At 42.0% G+C, this 21,340-nt stretch overlaps 1 protein-coding gene across 1 annotated transcript in view; it reads right to left on the bottom strand.

The window, feature by feature from the left end:
- The window catches only part of LOC125462599 (delphilin-like), a 144,508-nt gene that overhangs the window by 122,338 nt on the left and 830 nt on the right, over positions 1-21,340 (bottom strand). The window lies entirely within an intron of this gene.

Below are 21,340 nucleotides of genomic sequence, written 5' to 3'. Positions count from 1 at the left end.
AAATTCTTGATCTCACAAGGAATCAAGGGCTACGGGGAGAGTGCAGGAAAGTGGAGTTGAAATGCCCATCAGCCATGATTAAATGGCAGAGTGGACTTGATGGGCTGAATGGCCTTACTTCCACTCCTATGTCTTATGGTGTTATGCCCAAGGTGGTATTGAACCCTGGTCCCTGGCACTGTGAGGCTGCAGTGCTAACCACTGAGCCACCATGCTATGAAGTACAGCATTGATTCCTTTTTTCTTCATTCATTCATGGGATGAGGGAGTCGCTGACCAGGCAGCATTTATTGTCAATCCTTAACTGCCCAGAGGACAGTTAGGAGCCAACCACATTGCTATGGGTCTGGAGTCACATGTAGGCCTGACTAGGTAAGGACATTAATGAACCAGATAGGTTTTTCCAACAATCAGCAATGTATTCATGGTCATCATTAGACTCTTAATTCCATATATTTTACTGAATTTAAATTCCATCATCTGCTGTGGCAAGATTCAAACTCAAGTCCCCAGAATGTTATATAGGTTTCTGGATTAACAGTACAGCAATAATACCACTGCAGCATTGCCTCCCCTAAAGTTACTGTTGCTTCATTTGAAAATCACCTTCCATGGAATCCCTTCTATGTGGAAGCAGGCCATTAGGTCCACATCCACCCTTTGTAGGGCAATCTACCCAGACCTACGCCTGCATTATCACCCTGCATTGCCCCCAGCTAATGCACCTAACCTCATGTCCCAACAGTTGCCCGAGGCTGAAATTGAACCTGGAGCTTCAGCACTATGAGGCAGTACTGCCAACCACTGAGCCACCGTGCCACCCTTAAATCAACATTCTTTGGATGTGATTCTTCCATCAATGAGAATAACTATTCTGTCCAGACCCCTCATAGTTTTGAATACATCTATCAAATTTCCCCTCAACCTCTCTTCTCCAATAATAGTTTGTGACCTGAAAGGAAATTTGAAAATTATGATAATCCTATGTACCTGTTGCCCTTGTCCATGAACTGTTGAAAATCGAGGACTTTAGCACTGCTAACAAAGAAGCCTCATTAAGTGCCACTTGCAGCCATGTTGGACTGGTATGGCAGACAGTAGATTTTTGGATTTGTGGATGGGTTGTTGCTCAAGTGGGCTGATATTTGTTCTGGATTTGTGAGTGTGTTACAGCGACACCCTTCCAGCCAAGTATTCTATTACATTCCTGACTTCTACCCTGTACGCTGGTGATGAAGACACTTTGGATATCAGGAGGTAAACAAATTACCACAAAACACCCAGCCTCCCGCCGGCTCAAGTATGTATTTTTAGCTTGTGTTTTTCTAGATTAAAGTCCAGGTTTGTATCACCAAATTGTTGTTGCTGATGAGAGAAGAAAGCTAAAATTTTAGATCATAAGACATCAATTGATTTAAATCCAAGAAAAATCATAAATAGATACTTCTATTGCCAAACAGAAGGACAACAAAAATTAAACATATCAGCACTTAAGATACTATAAGATGCACATTCTATTACCTAGCAATAGGTAATGATTATGATGTTCACAGTATTCTGGTTGGCACAGCGCAAATCATGAAATCAGTGACTTCATGTGTAACATTGTCTAGTACATGTCCAGTGAGGACTGAACGCTTCAAAAGATGACATGGCTGATGCAGTTAGAGATATTACACCATAGTTTATACACCATAGTGTCACCTATCTTGGGGTTGTAAAGTAGAGTTTGAGCAAGGTTTCATCGAACTCAGGGTCTTCAGTTTTAATCATAGAAAGACAGTAATCACTAAATTTTGATATTGCTAAATCAAAATTCATCTTGTCAATATTTCAATTAAACATGACAACGGTAAACAAAGCAGAGTTGTACTGGTCTTGCAGATCCTCTTCATAGTAATGTACAAATCTTCTTTCACTATCCAGAGAGACTAGAACTATGGATCTCAAAGTAAGGAGTAATCTGGGATAGGGGAAATATCTTCAATCAGGCTCATAAGAATCAAAAGCTTAGGAAAGAAAAACAGCAAAATGACAAAAAACAAATTAAGTCCTGAAGAAAAATGACAAGCCACCTTTTGTCAGTAAATAACATGGCTAATGTCTGTTTTAAAGATAATGTCGGGCTCAATGGTTAGCACTGCAGCCTCACAGCACCAGGTACCCAGGTTCGATTCCAGCCTCAGGTAACTGTCTGTGTGGAGTTTGCACATTCTCCCTGTGTCTGCGTGGGTTTCCTCCGGGTGCTCCGGTTTCCTCCCACAGTCCAAAGATGTGCTGACTAGGTGGATTGGTCATGCTAAATTGCCCGTAGTGTTCAGGGGTGTGTGGATTATTAGGGGGATGGGTCTGGGTGGGATGCTGCAAGGGGCGGTGTAGACTTGTTGGGCCGAAGGGCCTGTTTCCACACTGTAGGGAATCTAATCTAATCTAATTACACATAACAGAGTCAGTTGTCTGGTTGTTAACTGAGGTGCACTGTCATCCCATTGAGAAGTAGATAACATTAGCAACTCTGGTTAAAATCTAGCACAGGTCGTCATCATAATCCGCCCACTCATTCCTTAGGTTTTTAAAAGGTTCAAGAATTGGATTTTCAGACAAATGATTCTGTTTAAATTGACAGTTATTGCAGAGTTTGAGAGTACTGATTTTCTCTGCGCCTGTTCAGCTTTGGGAATTGAATTACAATCGAGGGCTCCCGCTGTCAAGTGCACATTCAGAAATGTTTGTCTGACACACGAAACTGCAAAGCAGAGATCAACTGTTCAACTGAGATACAAATTTAATACAGCATTAGTTTACAAGATTCAGCAAAGTCTGGCCCAGCTGAATAAAGCACAACCTTAACTAAAAGCACAGTAATTATTATTTGCCCTGCTGAATAAACTGCAACTCTACAGATACAGTGTGACCCTTACACAATTTAACAGTAAATTATTCACAGAGGTATACTTGAAATTACACCTTGTCTGCATTTATGCTGTACACAAGCCTCCTCCCACCTTACTTCTGTTCACCCTATCATTATATCCTTCTATCCCTTTCTTCCATATGGTTATCTAGCTTCATCTGAAATCATTTTGTTCTATTAGTCATGGACCATGTATCAGAAGGCTCACAGCAGATTGCAACTTCTTTAAACTAACAAATGCAAAATTTGGAACTAGGAATACAAGTTACTCTCACAAGCAGTGATGAACACCTTAAATGGTCTTCCACGAAGACAATGAAGGCAAAATGATTTAAGAAATAATGATAAGACATAACAGCAGGGTATGTCTGGACGGCAGCTGGTAATCTCATTTAATCCTATTCTTACTAGGACTGCATATTTACCAAAAAGGAATTCGCACACAGCATATAATAGCTTGAGTTAGCATGTCAATGTGTTTCCATCTGTTTTCTCACGTAATCTAGTATATCAGTGCAGCACAAGTGAATCACATGTTAAGTCGCTCAGCTTCTAGTTTCAAAATATTTCATGGAGAGGAAGGTGTAGTGTATTTCACCTCTTAGTCACAAATCCATGGTGTGTAAGAGACTAGGAACCAAAAAATGAGGAAAGAACAAATAATCTAATATTACTACAGAGGGAACTGTAAAGATACACTTTAATTTGGATGAAAAGACTACATTTGTTCTCCCATAATTGACCCAATTTCAGAGCTTTTCAATTTAGATTTCATTAGGGATTTTTTGGTGGTGAAATTAAAGAGACCAATTTAAACACTATGCTCTGAATTTATCCTTAACAATGGTGTGTGGATTCAACCTTCTCTTTAGAGACTTAACTTCCTCTCCAATTGATAGAAAACTTAAAATATCAAAGTCAGAAATACAAGGAAACTGAACCAAGTATGAATTGTTACTGATATCACAGTGTTGGGTCAACAGAATTTCATTCACCAGTTATATGCATGAGGAAGAAGAAATGAATCAGTTCATAAAACATTAAGAAAAGACTTGCCAATTTTCTCCCTTGCTAAAACATCTCCCTTGAGTAAAAACTATATTTATATATGCCATCACCCTTAAACAAAAATGATTTTTGTCCCAATCCCATTGAACGAAATACTCCCATGTTGTACCAAATGAGTCAGCATGGAGTAGGCAGAATAGTGGCAGAATGTTACCTGAAGTGGGATTTTCACAGTTGGAATGTCAGTTTTCAGTACCACTTAAACTTATCCCAAAATGACCTGTGTTCAAAGTCAGTTTCTCTCAGCTGGTAGTACATTTTGGAGCCAGAAGATCGTAGGTTGAAGTCCCATAATAAATTTGAGTATTAATCTAGACTGACCGTCCAGGACAGCTTTGTAGAAACTTTACACCATTAAAGGTATTTTGGATGCAATGTTAAGCAGGCCTTAGTCACCAAGCTTTCACAACACTGAAGATCACAGAGATTAACTGCCCATATACTCATTTGTTTTGTTTTTGTTGTACTTTGCCCTGGGAGAATCAGCAATCATCCACAAAATAATGTTGGCTGCACTCAAGCAGTAATTGAATTTCTGCAGGCTGCATTGGAATGTCAAGGGGACACAGTAATTAACAAACAAGTACAAACTCATTCCTTCATTCTTTCTTTTAAGGATACTATCAATCTAAAAATCCAACTTCAGCTCTGCCTTGTACATGGATGGAGGCAGAGCTGGCTTTATATCCAATACATCTGAATTTAGGAATCCAACAATAAAACAATGTTACAAAAAGCCAGTAGCTGTGGTTCAGTTTGGAGTGGAAAAGTGGGTGAATGCACATCCAATATCACTGGAGGAATGGAAATTCTGTATTCCCCTTTACATTGTACCTATACTTAAATTACTGAAATTGATGTGAGACAAAACAGTTATGGATGGACCTTAGCAATCATTTCCAGTATACATATTGACTCCACAAATAAGACACCTTTCTTAAAGAAGCACCTACGCATGAGGAACAAGAAGTCTCCATGACTTTAAGGAGGTGACCTGAGGCATCACATATCAGAATTAAGAGAGTTACAACATACAGAGAACTTATTTCATTCCACACTCTGTATATAAGAGAGGTTAACCGTAGGTAAAATCAGTACAATAACAAAAATGTAATGTTAAAAAATGCCCCAAGACATTTCACAGAGATGAAGAGATTGAACATCTATCCATGAAAAGGGTGGGTCAGAGAGCTGACCAAAACTTTTTGCTAAATATCTTTAAGAATTGCGAATGGGTTTGGGGAGGGAACTCCAGAGTACAGTTAAGTTGGTTGCAAGTCAACCAAAACTTAAGCCAATGTAGATCAGTTAGGATGGGAGCGGTGAGTACAATTTGGAGTAGGATAGAAAATCTAAGTTTTGAACAAATTGATTTTAGGGAGGATGACAGCAACTTGTAAAGAGGACATTAGATAAATCAAATCTGTCTATGACAGAAGCATGCATAAGAGTTTCAACAATGAATGAAGTTATGGAAGGAGCAGAAGCAGAGAATCCTACAGGTGTGGGATCCAGAAATCCTGGTGATGGAAATGTTTCAAACACAACTTCAAAACAAATAGGATATTATTTGCATTGTCTAGTCAACTGGAGCAGTGGCTTGGAGAATTACACAAATAGCAAAAATGATGTTTTTACCTGTATTGTTTGTTATGACTGAATTAGGAAGGGTGAATTATTCATTTCCTGATCCCATTCCTCTGATGATCACAGAAAAGTTTGAATTTAAAAAGTAAGGTGACATTATCACAGTATCAGAAGCAAGTTAACTAGATTCCTTTAGAAACAAATCAAGATCTAGTTTATTGCAATTTAAACTTACTCAAGCAAAGATGCAAAGACATTAAAAGGCTTAGAATATGAAATATTTTCAACTACCTCCTTGAAAACGAAAACACACGCACAAACAATCTCCAAGTCTGGGAAAAATATAACAACTCTGCAGTATAATAAAATGTGAGGCTGGATGAACACAGCAGGCCAAGCAGCATCTCAGGAGCACAAAAGCTGACGTTTCGGGCCTAGACCCTTCATCAGAGAGGGGAATGGGGAGAGGGAACTGGAATAAATAGGGAGAGAGGGAGAGGCGGACCGAAGATGGAGAGAAAAGAAGATAGGTGGAGAGAGTATAGGTGGGGAGGTAGGGAGGGGATAGGTCAGTCCAGGGAAGACGGACAGGTCAAGGAGGTGGGATGAGGTTAGTAGGTAGCTGGGGGTGCGGCTTGGGGTGGGAGGAAGGGATGGGTGAGAGGAAGAACCGGTTAGGGAGGCAGAGACAGGTTGGACTGGTTTTGGGATGCAGTGGGTGGGGGGGAAGAGCTGGGCTGGTTGTGTGGTGCAGTCGGGGGAGGGGACGAACTAGGCTGGTTTAGGGATGCAGTAGGGGAAGGGGAGATTTTGAAACTGGTGAAGTCCACATTGATACCATATGGCTGCAGGGTTCCCAGGCGGAATATGAGTTGCTGTTCCTGCAACCTTCGGGTGGCATCATTGTGGCAGTGCAGGAGGCCCATGATGGACATGTCATCTGGAGAATGGGAGGGGGAGTGGAAATGGTTTGCGACTGGGAGGTGCAGTTGTTTGTTGCGAACTGAGCGGAGGTGTTCTGCAAAGCGGTCCCCAAGCCTCCGCTTGGTTTCCCCAATGTAGAGGAAGCCGCACCGGGTACAGTGGATGCAGTATACCACATTGGCAGATGTGCAGGTGAACCTCTGCTTAATGTGGAATGTCATCTTGGGGCCTGGGATAGGGGTGAGGGAGGAGGTGTGGGGACAAGTGTAGCATTTCCTGTGGTTGCAGGGGAAGGTGCCGGGTGTGGTTGGGTTGGAGGGCAGTGTGGAGCGAACAAGGGAGTCACGGAGAGAAAGGTCTCTCCGGAAAGCAGACATGGGAGGGGATGGAAAAATGTCTTGGGTGGTGGGGTCGGATTGTAAATGGGGAAGTGTCGGAGGATGATGCATTGTATCCGGAGGTTGGTAGAGTGGTGTGTGAGAACGAGGGGGATCCTCTTAGGGCGGTTGTGGCGGGGGCGGGGTGTGAGGGATGTGTTGCGGGAAATACGGGAGACGCGGTCAAGGGCGTTCTCGATCACTGTGGGGGGAAAGTTGCGGTCCTTAAGGAAAAAGTCCCCCAACACCTCATATTCACCATGGACGTCCAGTCCCTGTAACACCACCCACGCCCTCCACCTCCTCCAGGACTTCCAATTCCCTGGCCCCCAACACCTCATATTCACCATGGACGTCCAGTCCCTGTACACCTGCATTCCGCACGGAGATAGCCTCAAGGCCCTCCGCTTCTTCTTGTCCCGCAGGCCCGACCAGTCCCCCTCCACTGACACTCTCATCCGCCTAGCTGAACTCGTCCTCACACTTAACAACTTCTCTTTTGACTCCTCCCACTTCCTACAGACTAAGGGGGTGGACATGGGCACCCGCATGGGCCCCAGCTATGCCTGCCTCTTTGTAGGTTACGTGGAACAGTCCCTCTTCCGCACCTACACAGGCCCCAAACCCCACCTCTTCCTCCGGTACATTGATGACTGTATCGGCGCTGCCTCTTGCTCCCCAGAGGAGCTCGAACAGTTCATCCACTTCACCAACACCTTCCACCCCAACCTTCAGTTCACCTGGGCCATTTCCAGCACATCCCTCACCTTCCTGGACCTCTCAGTCTCCACCTCAGGCAACCAGCTTGTAACTGATGTCCATTTCAAGCCCACCGACTCCCACAGCTACCTGGAATACACCTCCTCCCACCCACCCTCCTGCAAAAATTCCATCCCCTATTCCCAATTCCTCCGCCTCCACCGCATCTGCTCCCACGATAAGACATTCCACTCCCACACATCCCAGATGTCCAAGTTCTTTAAGGACCGCAACTTTCCCCCCACAGTGATCGAGAACGCCCTTGACCGCGTCTCCCGTATTTCCCGCAACACATCCCTCACACCCCGCCCCCGCCACAACCGCCCTAAGAGGATCCCCCTCGTTCTCACACACCACCCTACCAACCTCCGGATACAATGCATCATCCTCCGACACTTCCCCATTTACAATCCGACCCCACCACCCAAGACATTTTTCCATCCCCTCCCCTGTCTGCTTTCCGGAGAGACCTTTCTCTCCGTGACTCCCTTGTTCGCTCCACACTGCCCTCCAACCCAACCACACCCGGCACCTTCCCCTGCAACCACAGGAAATGCTACACTTGTCCCCACACCTCCTCCCTCACCCCTATCCCAGGCCCCAAGATGACATTCCACATTAAGCAGAGGTTCACCTGCACATCTGCCAATGTGGTATACTGCATCCACTGTACCCGGTGCGGCTTCCTCTACATTGGGGAAACCAAGCGGAGGCTTGAGGACCGCTTTGCAGAACACCTCCGCTCAGTTCGCAACAAACAACTGCACCTCCCAGTCGCAAACCATTTCCACTCCCCCTCCCATTCTCCAGATGACATGTCCATCATGGGCCTCCTGCACTGCCACAATGATGCCACCCGAAGGTTGCAGGAACAGCAACTCATATTCCGCCTGGGAGCCCTGCAGCCATATGGTATCAATGTGGACTTCACCAGTTTCAAAATCTCCCCTTCCCCTACTGCATCCCTAAACCAGCCTAGTTCGTCCCCTCCCCCGACTGCACCACACAACCAGCCCAGCTCTTCCCCCCCACCCACTGCATCCCAAAACCAGTCCAACCTGTCTCTGCCTCCCTAACCGGTTCTTCCTCTCACCCATCCCTTCCTCCCACCCCAAGCCGCACCCCCAGCTACCTACTAACCTCATCCCACCTCCTTGACCTGTCCGTCTTCCCTGGACTGACCTATCCCCTCCCTACCTCCCCACCTATACTCTCTCCACCTATCTTCTTTACTCTCCATCTTCGGTCCGCCTCCCCCTCTCTCCCTATTTATTCCAGTTCCCTCTCCCCATCCCCCTCTCTGATGAAGGGTCTAGGCCCGAAACGTCAGCTTTTGTGCTCCTGAGATGCTGCTTGGCCTGCGTGTTCATCCAGCCTCACATTTTATTATCTCTCTCCTCTCCACCTATCTTCTTTTCTCTCCATCTTCGGTCTGCCTCTCCCTCTCTCCCTATTTATTCCAGTTCCCTCTCCCCATTCCCCTCTCTGATGAAGGGTCTAGGCCCGAAACGTCAGCTTTTGTGCTCCTGAGATGCTGCGTGGCCTGCTGTGTTCATCCAGCCTCACATTTTATTATCTCGGAATTTTCCAGCATCTGCAGTTCCCATTATCTCTGATACAACTCTGCAGTGTTATCTTAAACATACTTTATATAATAATTAAATTCAGAAAATGAATTATTCACAAATTTCCAAATGAGGGTCTGTAGTTGAAGTTACTTTGTACACAAGCTCCACATACTGTGTGTCTTCCTGGATCAGGTATGGCTGGCTGAATAAACTTTTCTGGAGACAGTGATATAGATTTTGAATTCTTCTTTGGACCCTCCACTCGCGGTGATAAGGCATTCCAGCGGGGTTTTCATCTCTGAAACCTCTGAGAGGAATTTCAGAGAATAGAAAACACAGGCTGCAGCTTCTGTCAAGTTATGTTTTTGACTATCTGTATTCAAATTCAATAGCTCTCAGAGTATTAAGCTCAGTGACTCCAGCTGAACAGCTTGTGTTTTTCACAAATAGTCATTTTCTTTGCTGCAACCAGTCATCTTGCTTTGCAAGTTAATCTTTCCAAATGTCCAAGATATATCTATATGTCCAGTCAAATATATTCTGAATTATCATTTGAGCTAAAAAAAATTTTAAAAATTAATTCATAGGATGTGGGCAGTGCTGGTCCATCCTTAAGAACCCAGCAGGTAGTTAAGGGTAAACAAAATTGCTATGGGTGTGAATTTACACGTGGGCAGACCAGGTAAGGAATTCAGATTTCCTTCCCTGTAAGATATTAATGAACATATTTTTTGATTAGTCCGGTGGAAAAGCACAGAGCTGATGCCCAACCTTTTACTTACAAGCTTTTATTTCCAGAGACACACATTACAGCATCTAAATGCAACAACTTCAGTTTCAATCTGCCTCTTTATATTGGAGCACAAACAAATTCTCGGTTAATTCCCTACAGGTAGGAGTGGATAAGCAGGAGTAGCTGAGCTGTCCTTGGAAAACGCCAGCACAAGCAGAGCAGAACAAGTAGCCAACTTCTCTGCTCTAACTATTCTGTAATATTGCCTTTCACCTGAACACAATTTTACACTGAATTCCTATGCCATTAACAACTGATCTTCCTAACAGCGTTAGAGAAAAGTTTTGCTCATCATTTCCATTAAGAGAGACATTGTGGAAACTGAAAGCTTGGTTTTGTCACCATACACATAAAGGCTGTCCCAAACCTACAAATAATTTTACCCAGGACCATCACATAAATGAAGATAACAGCAATTTTGTGAGTCTCTGAGGGAAATATTGCAGGATGGGTAGAAATATAATTGCTAAGGAACTGTTTGCTACATTTGGATGGACTGAAGCAGAATCACGTAAGAACAATCCCACAGTGACAGATATCAAATGAGAGGCATGGTTCATCATGTTAAACCATATTGAAAATTTCAGGTGAGATTGTGCGCCATATTTAGAGTTACAGAGAATGTTGTTCCTAACGTTGGTAAGGCTGGTTTACTGCTATGAATAAGAGTGGCAGATAAGCTGGAAAGAAAGAAATTATAGATTTTCAGATATGTATGAAAGAGCAGCAAGTGCCTCAACTTAATGTCTCAGCCAAAAAATGGCAGTAATTCACTCAATACTGTACCCAAGAGTCAATTAAGGTACTTATTCGGCCATCACAACTGTAGTACATATAGCTAGAATGGCAGATGGCGGTCAACCTGGCAGCTTTGACATGGAATAGAAGGAGGGATTAGCTCCTTCTGATAGTCTCCTGTGCCTACTGGGGGCAACTCTACACCATGCTACCCTCCCTTTCCCAACCTGTGCCACCATCCAACCTCTAAAGTTCGAGCCCCATTGCCCAAACACACACAACCCTCAATCCTTCTTCTCACTCCTTGCTCGAGCTGCCAGTCCCTGTCCAAACAAAAATGCTCGGACTTACGTCAAATCCAGGATACATCTCTTTCCTTCTTGGGGATTAGCTATAGTCCTGTGCCACTACTCTCGTATAATTCCCTTATGTTGGGATTTCAATGCCATCAGATAATCAGGTTAGCCAACAATTCTGCAACACAGGACTTCCCTGAGAGGCATAAGTTCCATCATCAAGTAATTCAGGGTGACCCCAAGTGCATCAGAGATAATGGGAACTGCAGATGCTGGAGAATCCAAGATAACAAAGTGTGTAGCTGGATGAACACAGCAGGCCAAGCAGCATCTCAGGAGCACAAAAGCTGACGTTTCAGGCCTAGACCCTTCATCAGAGAGTGGAATGGGGAGAGGGTTCTGAAATAAATAGGGAGAGAGGCAGAGGCGGACCGAAGATGGACAGAAAAGAAGATAGGTGGAGAGGAGAGTTTAGGTGGGGAGGCGGGGAGGTGATATGTCAGTCCAGGGAGGACGGACAGGTCAAGGAGGCGGGATGAGGGTGGTAGGTGGGAGATGGAGGTGCGGCTTGAGGTGGGAGGAGGGGGTAGTTGAGAGGAAGAACAGGTTAGGGAGGCGGGGACGAGCTGGGCTGGTTTTGGGATGCAGTTGGGGAGGGGGAGATTTTGAAGCTTGTGAAGTCCACATTAATACCATTGGGCTGCAGGGTTCGCAAGCTGTTCCTGCAACCATCGGGTGGCATCATTGTGGCACTGCAGGAGGCCCATGATGGACATGTCGTCTCAGGAATGGGAGGGGTAGTTAAAATGGTTCGTGACTGGGAGGTGTAGTTGTTTATTGCGAACCGAGCAGAGGTGTTCTGCAAAGGCCCCAAGTGTATGATTAGTTCAGGACAGCCAGCTTTCTACACTGTGTGATGCCAGTAGGCTTTACAGCATAAGCAGTGGATAATCTGTGCCCCCGCAAAATTTACCCCAAGTCTCTGCAGTGGAACTGAAACCTACAAGCTTCTAACACGAAGGAAGGAGTATCCCCACTGATCCATTTGTATCATTGTGTCAGTTTTGGGACACATTAGCACAACCAGCCTGGGAAGTAGGAGTTTCAGTCACTATCAAGAGATTCAGTTGGGGGAAAAGATGTGCTTTTGGAAAAAAGGAGTGATGCAAAATTGGTGTCAATTAACATACAGGTTATTGTCTATGCTGTGCTATCAAATGAGTAAAAGCAGGACTGTAAATATTCAAAACTAGATATTTGGAGGATTGAAGGCAAAAAGGTGGCAGACAAAAACACTTTCAAAACAAACTCTCAAATATTTTAGAATGGCCTGAAATAGGATTTGCACAAAGGCAGATTGTACAAGCAGGGAGCAGTACAAATCAGTGACATATACACCATGCAGCTCCTTACTTGTTACTGCTTTTAACGCAGTTTTTATTTAAAAAGCTAATTTCACTGTTTGATGAAACAGATTAATTTCAAATATCAGTCTGAAGAAAGGACATTTAAATTCATATGAAATTGGCTCAACAAGGCTGAATGTTGCGTTTCTATGTACAAGAACAGAATCTCACAGGCACTTTGTATCCAGAGTCTGATCAGTTGTAACCTAATTACCTGTGAGCTGGGAGAGAATGTTGCAAAATAAGGCAGCGCCCTAATTCCAGTATCCTACATAGCAAGTTTATGCTAAACTATAAACTCAGACCTATTCTAGGCACGCTGCATGTTCTCTCAACTCCCTGTGGAACAGTGTTCCACGCTTGCTAATAGGCCTTATAGTGTCCTCATTTTCTCCCATCATTGGAGGTTTAAAGCAGGAGTGCTGCCACCTTGCAACACTTACTCAAACAGGTCAACTGTTAACCTTTTGTGAACTTCCCTGACCGATTTTCTATTTTCTCTCCTGAAGACACTAACCCTTGGGGTATGGTTCCAAGGTGCTAGTTATTCTACAAGACTGCCCCCATACTCTACCTGTAGAAAAAAAACTTACAGCACTTTGTCAGGGGTCAGCAAATGAATGCCAAGTACCTGCCTTCTGACAGAGAACACAAGAAGCTGCTGCCTCTGAGTACCTCAATTAAATACATTATTCATTTGATAACAGTCTATTCAACCAGATGGGGCATCACAGGTGAACCCAAAACTGCCCTCACCCAATACCTGCACACGTATGCACTTTTAGTGCAAATTCTGGGAAATTAGGAGATGTTGGAACAGGGCTGATTTTCTCTTAAATAAAAACCAAAAGAACTGCAGATGCTGTAAATCAGAGACAAAAATGGAAATTGCTGGAAAAGCTTAGAAGGTCTGGCATCATCTGTGGCGAGAAATCAGAGTTAACATTTAACTGGAACTCCAGTTTTGAGGAAGGATCATGACAGAAATCAGAGTTAACATTTCAGGTCATGACCCTTCCTCAAAACTGGAGTTCCAGTTAAGAGTTAACTCTGATTTCTCTCCACAGATGCTGCCAGACCTACTGAGCTTTTTCAGCAATTTCTATTTTTTGTTGCTGATTTTCTCTGGCCTTATGGGGGTTTCTATTGTGGGCTATGTCAGCACTGTACGAGCTAGCTGGGTTCAGTTAGCTCAGAACAAACCATAGGAGCAATAACAGTTGTTCCCAACACCCTCTGTAACTCAGTATTATTTACAAACAAAATACAGTCAGAGCAGGGATGCCATAATCAGGAACAAGTATAGTTGAGTCTAAGTCAAAGGTTTGACTGAGGAAGATAGGGAGTCATAGACTGGGAATTATTCACGTGTTGCCTGACATTGGTCATAGGGTAAATGTTAGGGTCAACTATTAAAGATTTAAGAGAACTTGGAGAGCAGTGACAGCATCAGAGTTGGTGTTATTGAAACTATGCTTGAAAAATCTTCTTGTCAAGGTCGCAGCCAGTAGAGTTGATAAAATGAAGCCAATGGATGAGGTTTCTGTGGACTTTCAGAAGGCTCTCAATAAGGTCCTGTGTCAGAGATTAGCATGGAAAATTAAAGTGCATAGGACTGGGGGTAGTGATGTGTACTGACTAGCTGGCAGACAGAAAACAAACAGTAGGAATAAATAGGTCATTTTCTGAGTGCCAACCAGTAACTATTGGGATATCATAGGGATCAACATACCTTAATGATTTAGAAGAGGGAACTAAGTGTACTATTGCCAAGTGTGCAGATGAGACAAAGTTGTATAGGAGGGTGCACTATGAGGAGGATACAGAGATGCTTCAGTGTGATTTGGTCAAGTTGAACAAATGGGCAAATGCATGGCGGATGAAGTAGGATGCGGATAAATGTGAGATTATCCACTTTGGGAGCAAACACAGGAAGGCAGATTATTATCTAAATGGTGATAGATTGGGAAAGAGGGAGGTGCAACAGGACCAGGCTGTCCTTGTACACCAGTCACTGGAAGTAAGCATGCAGATACAGCAGATGGTGAAGAAGGCAAGGGGTTGACCTTCACAGCAAGTGGATTCATGTAATTGGAACAGTGATATCTTGCTGCAGTTGTACAAGATCTCGGTGAGACTACACCTGGAGAATAGTGTACAGTTTGGTCTCTTTATCCAAGTAAGGAAGTTCCGGCTATGGATGGAGTACAACGAAGGTTTACCAGACCTGGAATGGCAGAACTGACTTATGAGGACAGACTGGATCAGTTTGGGCAATATTCAATGGAGTTTAGAAGAATGTGAGGGAAACTCATAGAAGCCTATAAAATTCTAACATGGCTAGACAGGGTAAACATGGGAAGAATTGTGGTAGTGTGATATCAATAGTTACCCTCAAATCCATACAAACTATTTCACAGTATATAGAATGTCAAAAGATGACCACTAATGCATCTATTATTTGGTGAACCACTTCCTCAAGATGTAGATTATTGGGCCATAGGGAGTTATCAGCCTTTAATTCCATCAATTTCCCCAACACTTATTTTCCATTAATATTGATTTCTCTCATGGCAACCAGGGTTCACCAACATTTTTGGGACATTATTTGTGGCCTCCTTCATGAAGACAGAATCAAACTACATAAGTTGGCTTTTCCCAAACATGTCCATCTTACCCAAAAAGGAGCATGTCAAAATCAAGAAAAAGGTGGGAACTGTCATTTTGAAATGCTGGAGATGTGGTGCAAGAAGGCAATCCAAGCAACAAAATTGGCGAGCAGGCGCTATCTGATGCTTTCACTTTGGAAGATTCAATCATTTCTAGCAATTTTGCAATGTAAGATGACTCTTTAAAGATCTCTGGGATAAAGAAGAATCCAGCAAATTTAACAAAAAGATGAGAAAGGAGACATGGAAATTACACACATTCTTGGTTTAGTGGGTATGGTTGGTCCTACAGCAGAAGGTGATGATCTAGAGCAGGATGCTTGGTTATTATACTTGAAAATCAGCAATCTGATACTTTTATTTAATTCAAGAGCAACCATTATCGTGCTGCCTGACAATTTAGGATGGCTTCATACTGTATGTCCATCAGAAATCAAGAAGCCACAACCTCTCCACTAAAGGCCGTTTTGAAGTAAGTATCGACAGCTCAATTACATTTTACAGAATCACAATAAATTCTTGTTGAGTTGCAAAGCATGAGTCCAATTAGGTCTTCTACGACAGCTACCAAAAGACCATCCACATACAGATGCTCTATTCCAACATGATGATTGCATTCCACTTTGTGAGGAATTGTCTCTGTCTAGGAATGACAGCTTTCATCTTAAGAAGACTGGATGGTTATTTGTGAAGAATTCCCACAGCTTTCTCAAACTATTGAAGTTTCAAGAAGATTGGATGACTATTTTTGTGGAGAACTTTCTCAGCTTTGATCAGCATTATGACATGCCATTAGCTGTGTTAGAAGCAGCTGAGCCTCTCTCCTGAGATTTCTGACCAGGATACACATCTGAGGGTGAGCCTGATGTTACTTTCAGGAGCAGTTTCACTATTTCAGGAAGAGAATCATATGACATCTGACTCTTCAGATTTCAAAACAGTATATTAAGATCCCTCTAATACTCAACATTAAGATGAGCAAAATTCTTCACCTTCTGTGGTGACACTAGTAGAACTGACCAATAGGATTTATAAAGAACTACTACACGTATGTGTCTATTGTGGATGTGATGGGCGGTTCAGTACTTCAGATTCACAAGGTAATCTTTCAACAAGCAGCAAACAAAATGTGCCTAATGACACCATTTAAGATTATAAAGAACTATGGATGTGCAGGGAATTCTTCCAGAAAACTGAAGCATAAAAATGAGAGTTGAAAATATTCTTTATCTCTGTCTACAGTCTCAATATGCCATCAGAATCAAAAGCAGTCAATGTTAAAGTTTGTCTCATATCATCTTTCATCTCGAAAGCTTTTCCATAACTACAGACATATTCTTGCCAAATCATTCAGAAGTGAATCAAAATTCTGCAGTTTTCTCACTGATTCACACCCCTGTCTCCTATTCCTAAACATGAGAGTATGCCACAAGAGTTTCAACATGCTGCTGAATGCTTATACTTCACACCTCTTGTGTGATGGTGCAATTTCGCATTCAATGATCTTTCATTCTGAGCACTTCTCTTTAACAGAAGAAATCACGGAAGAGGTAAGACGAATTAGGGTCCTGTCAAGTACTAATTGTAAGCCTTTTAATGGATCCCTATTCTTCAGTTTCCAATACAGCAGCCCACTGGAAGGCAGTCCTTTAAGTATAATGAGATTTGAGATGACGTTACTGATTGCACTCATCTGATTTCAGCTGTGGTTCCAGGCCACTGCACCTTATGGCATTTTAAACGGCCAGATCAGGAAGAATTATGAGATCCCCATAGTGCCTAACTCTGTGAACCATGAACTATGGGAGTTGGTGGGATTAGCAACACAGTCAGTTAAATGGGAATACCTTTAGTTAAATACTTCAGTCAATAATCTTAAGAAAAGTTAATAACATTGAAAATTGAAGAAGTATTTCAGAGGATAATTAGACATAGAATTTAATGAACATGTAGATGAAGCTCTGAAGTAAGCTGTGATGTTACTGGGGCATCAGCAGTCATGTGATATAATTGTTCTAAGGTCAGAAGTCGTACAATATGCACAGACTATGAACAAACATTCTTTAAATTTAACCTAAATATGTGGTCTGAGATTATACGAAGAACAGAACCCACTGTGATGACAGGTGAAATATATATTATTTTTGGAGTTTGGCTTTCAAAATAATGACATATGAGCACTGGTCACTTTTGTGAAGTGTTTTCTGTTACAACAAAAAAGGTCAAAGTCCTTTCAGAACAGTGACCCAATGCAGACTTTGTCAGAGAGCTGGCAACTCCAAGCCCCCAGTGTGTTCATGGAATAAGATGTTTTGTACAGTCAGCTCTGCTATAATGCGGTAATTGCATTCCTGTGCAACACGGCATTGTAGAAAGTTATGCTACAGAAATAATGGGGTCTATGGAAAACACGGGGTAAGGGACAGACCACCAAAAATAATCACTCAAAATTACTCAAAAATCTCTCAAAAGCCTAACACAAAGGATAGCACAATTTGAATAAATGTTTAATTCATATCTAATAATGAAATAAAAGTAAATTAAACACATTGCCTTAAAAAAATGTCAAGGCAACTTGATGGGGGAAGCAGGTTATATCGTACCTCTCACAGAAAGCACTTCATGACTAAGCCCATGACGTGATCACATGATGCCAGGGCAGAGACTCTTTCGATGCTAACGCTGTACATATTCACGACAAAGCCGGTGAAACAATCACGTGATGTCACATATACTCCTCCGTGCACTGATGGAATTGTGTTACAGCCAACACAAGTTCACGTTTTAGAAATTGCATTTCCCTATTCATCAATAGCGCTACAGCCAATTCGCGTTGTCAGTACACACATTATAGCAGAACAGACTGTACAGAGGTTTTACGATAATTAGGGCAGATATTAGCCATTAGCTTTTCTGCACTTCATAATAACCAAGGATTGATTTTAGTTTAGAAAATCCAGATATTGAAAGTTCTTAAGGCAGTTTGGCAGAGACCTGATTGTGGTCAGAAGCCAATATAGTTTGTATCTAAGAAAGGAGTATCTCAGAACAGTTCACGGAATCATTTTAATCAGCAAAATTTTACTTTGTACATCTTTGAGACCACAAGGGTTTAGTTACAAATCTGCAGGTTTTTAGAAGCTTTGCAAGTCGAAGCTTTCAGTTTTCTGTTATTCATATAACGAGACTCCACTGTTCACAGGGAAAAAACTGGGGGAGAAACAGTTAAATATGTGATCTAAACTGCGATTTACATTTTTAAAAAATACTATTTAATGTAAGTTTGTGTTTTCTAGGTTTTGAGCTAGTAACCAGTTAGTATTCTCTCTATCTGAAGTTAATTATTAAGTTCTGAGTAGCCATGATGATTTATTTTGAAACAGTTTTTGAGGCCTGCCTTTAGAGTAAATGGATTTTATGCACTATTAATGGGCTTTAGCTCATTCTAAATTGTTTTGTAGACCAGCAAGGTAAATAATGGCCCTCAAGGTTTGTTACAGACTTCTGGAACTGGTAATTTTTTAATCTTAAGATATGGCCATAGATAAGACAGGAAGACTTTTGGATTTTAGTTTGTACTCCGAGTGGAGTAGTTCCATGAAGTCTTTGGAATAGGATGGCCATATCGAACCATGCTCCTGATAAGGGAAGAATGTATAGTAAACTAGGTTACCTTGGAGTGAGGAGTTAGTGTTATTCCCAGACCAGATGCCCTGAAGAGATTACTTAAAGCTGAGTACAATGAGCCTTAGGTGTATGATAATTCCAGAAAAAAGCCACCTGCAGCTCCAGTCTAAAAGGTGAAGTCACAATTTACTTAAACCTACTGAGATATTAGATAGAGGGACTCCTTTGAGTATTATACTAGTGGTGTTTTAGATACATTCACTCCTCATTATCTGCTGATCTGTCACCTGAGCATCCACGTGCTCAGGAGGTTGGCCCTAGCACCCATCTTATTTCTTGTCTTATTGACTTGAGCAGTTCGAGTCCACGATCCAACATGATACATAGGAAAGTTATGTAGAAGCACCATTTTTTGATTAATGCAGCAAGTCTACACCCCATGCCCCTCAACAATGAAGATTGTGTACTGTATCAGGGGTGTATTTTGGGCATCACACAAGAGCTATTGTCATTTTTCAATTTATAAAGAATTTTTTGAGTGTTATTGGATTGTGGTTTTAATGAATGGTTTAAAAATCTTTGAATTTGTATTATATTGCAAATGATTTGGTTGATTCGATCTCATCTTCAATTCTTTTGTGACTAAATTTGTGTCTTATCATTAAAGCAAAGCCTGCAGCATTGCATGTCTATGCTTCAGTGAGGGAAGTCCTTATTAAGACTACATCAAATCAAAGTATGATCTATCAAGTCAGGTTCCTATCTGGGATTTGACTTATCCAGTAGTAACTTCAGCTGCGAGCATAACATGTAGAACATTCATTTCTGAAATAGAAGGATAATTTCTCCAGATTTCAATTCCTGTTAATGTTTGGGAACTAGCTTTAAGACTTTGTGTTGCTATGTGCTCTATGAATTTTGTAAACTATCTTCAACGTCTCAATAACCTGTGTTTTTGTGTAGTAAACTTCTGTTGTTGAAGAATCTGCAGTCTCATGTTACTATATTTTAGTTATCAGCCACCATATTAACTAAAATAAAAAAGAGCTTTCAAGCCAGATTTCATAACATCAGCTAGGATCATAAATTCATTTTAAAATGGTCCAAGTCCCATTGCATGAAGGATCAATGGGTGTTGCGCAGTTTTGATTACTGTGCAATTATCAGTAAACATCCTCACTTTTGTTCATACAAAACAGGGAATGTTACTCATGAAGCAGCTGAAGATGACTGGGCCTAGGACACTAAACTAAGAAACTCCTGCAGCGATGTTTGAGACTAACATAGCTGTCAATCTCAATCATCATCCTTTGTGCTGTATATAATGCCAACCAGTGGAGAATGTCCCTCTGATTTTGATTCACTTCGGTTTTGCTTGGGCTGTTCAGTATCAAAGACGACCTCTCTGACCTCCCTTGTGAAAATCAGCTTTCTCCATGATTGGACCTAGGCTGTAATGACTTGACAGAAGCCAAACTGAGCATTGGTGAGCAGGTTGTTGTTGAGAAAGTGCCACTTGATAGCTCTGTCTACAACATTTTCCCTCACTCTGTGATGATTGAGGATAAACTGACAGCTGGATTATATTGGTCTTGCTTTTTATGGATAATGCCTGGGTAATTTTCCACTTTGTCAGACAGATGCCGGTGTTGTAGCTATTCTGGAACATATTGGCTAAGGACACAGTCAATTCTGGAGCACATATTTAGTAATACAGCCGTAATTTTGTCAGCACCCATAGAATTTCCAATACCTTTAGCTATTTCTTAACATCATTTTGGAGTGAACTGAAGTGGCTGAAGACTGATGTCTATGATATTAAGTATCTCAGCAAGAGGCCAAAATGGATTATCCACATCACTCTTTCGGGTGAATATAGTCACAAGTGCCTCACCTTTTGCACTGATGTATTGGGTCATTGAGAATGGGGATATTTACGGAGCCTCCGGTTCCTTCCCAGATTAGTTGTTTTAGTTGTCTAACACCACTCACACAAAATGTTGCAAGGCTGCAAAGCTTTGATCTACTCCATTGGTGATATGATAAAAGAACACAAGAGTACAGAAAATAGGAGAAGGACCAGATCATTTGGACCACTGTGCCTGCTCTACCAAGACCATTTATTTAGCTTGGAATTTAGCTTCACTTTTTCACTCTTGCCCATATTTCTAATTCCTTGAGACAATGAATCTATCGCAGCCTTAAATATATTCAGCAATGGAACACCCACATGACTCTGGGATTGAGAATTCCTAAGATTCAAAACTTTATGAATGAAGTAATTTCTGCTCATGTCAATCCTAAATGATAGGCCCCTTATTCTGAGAATGTGTTCATGTTTTAGATGCCTTGAATCACAGAAACAATCTCTCAGTACTTACTCTATTAAGCACCTTCAAAATTTTGTAAGTTTTTTTTCCAGGAGTTCACCTGTCATTGTTCTAAACTCTAGAGATTGTAGGCCCAATTTACTCAGCTTCTCATTACAGAATAAACACCTTCATCCCAGGAATGAATACCCAGTATCGTGATCTTAGAAAAGCCCTGTTAAAAGACTTATTTTTTCCTGTACTCCAATGTCCCTGTAATAAAGCCCAATATTTCATTTGCTTTT

The sequence above is a fragment of the Stegostoma tigrinum genome, chromosome 23 (genome assembly GCF_030684315.1).
Source record: "Stegostoma tigrinum isolate sSteTig4 chromosome 23, sSteTig4.hap1, whole genome shotgun sequence".
NCBI classification, from domain to species: domain Eukaryota; kingdom Metazoa; phylum Chordata; class Chondrichthyes; order Orectolobiformes; family Stegostomatidae; genus Stegostoma; species Stegostoma tigrinum.
Note: the sequence above shows the minus strand (reverse complement) of the source record. Positions and strands in the feature narration are given on the sequence as shown.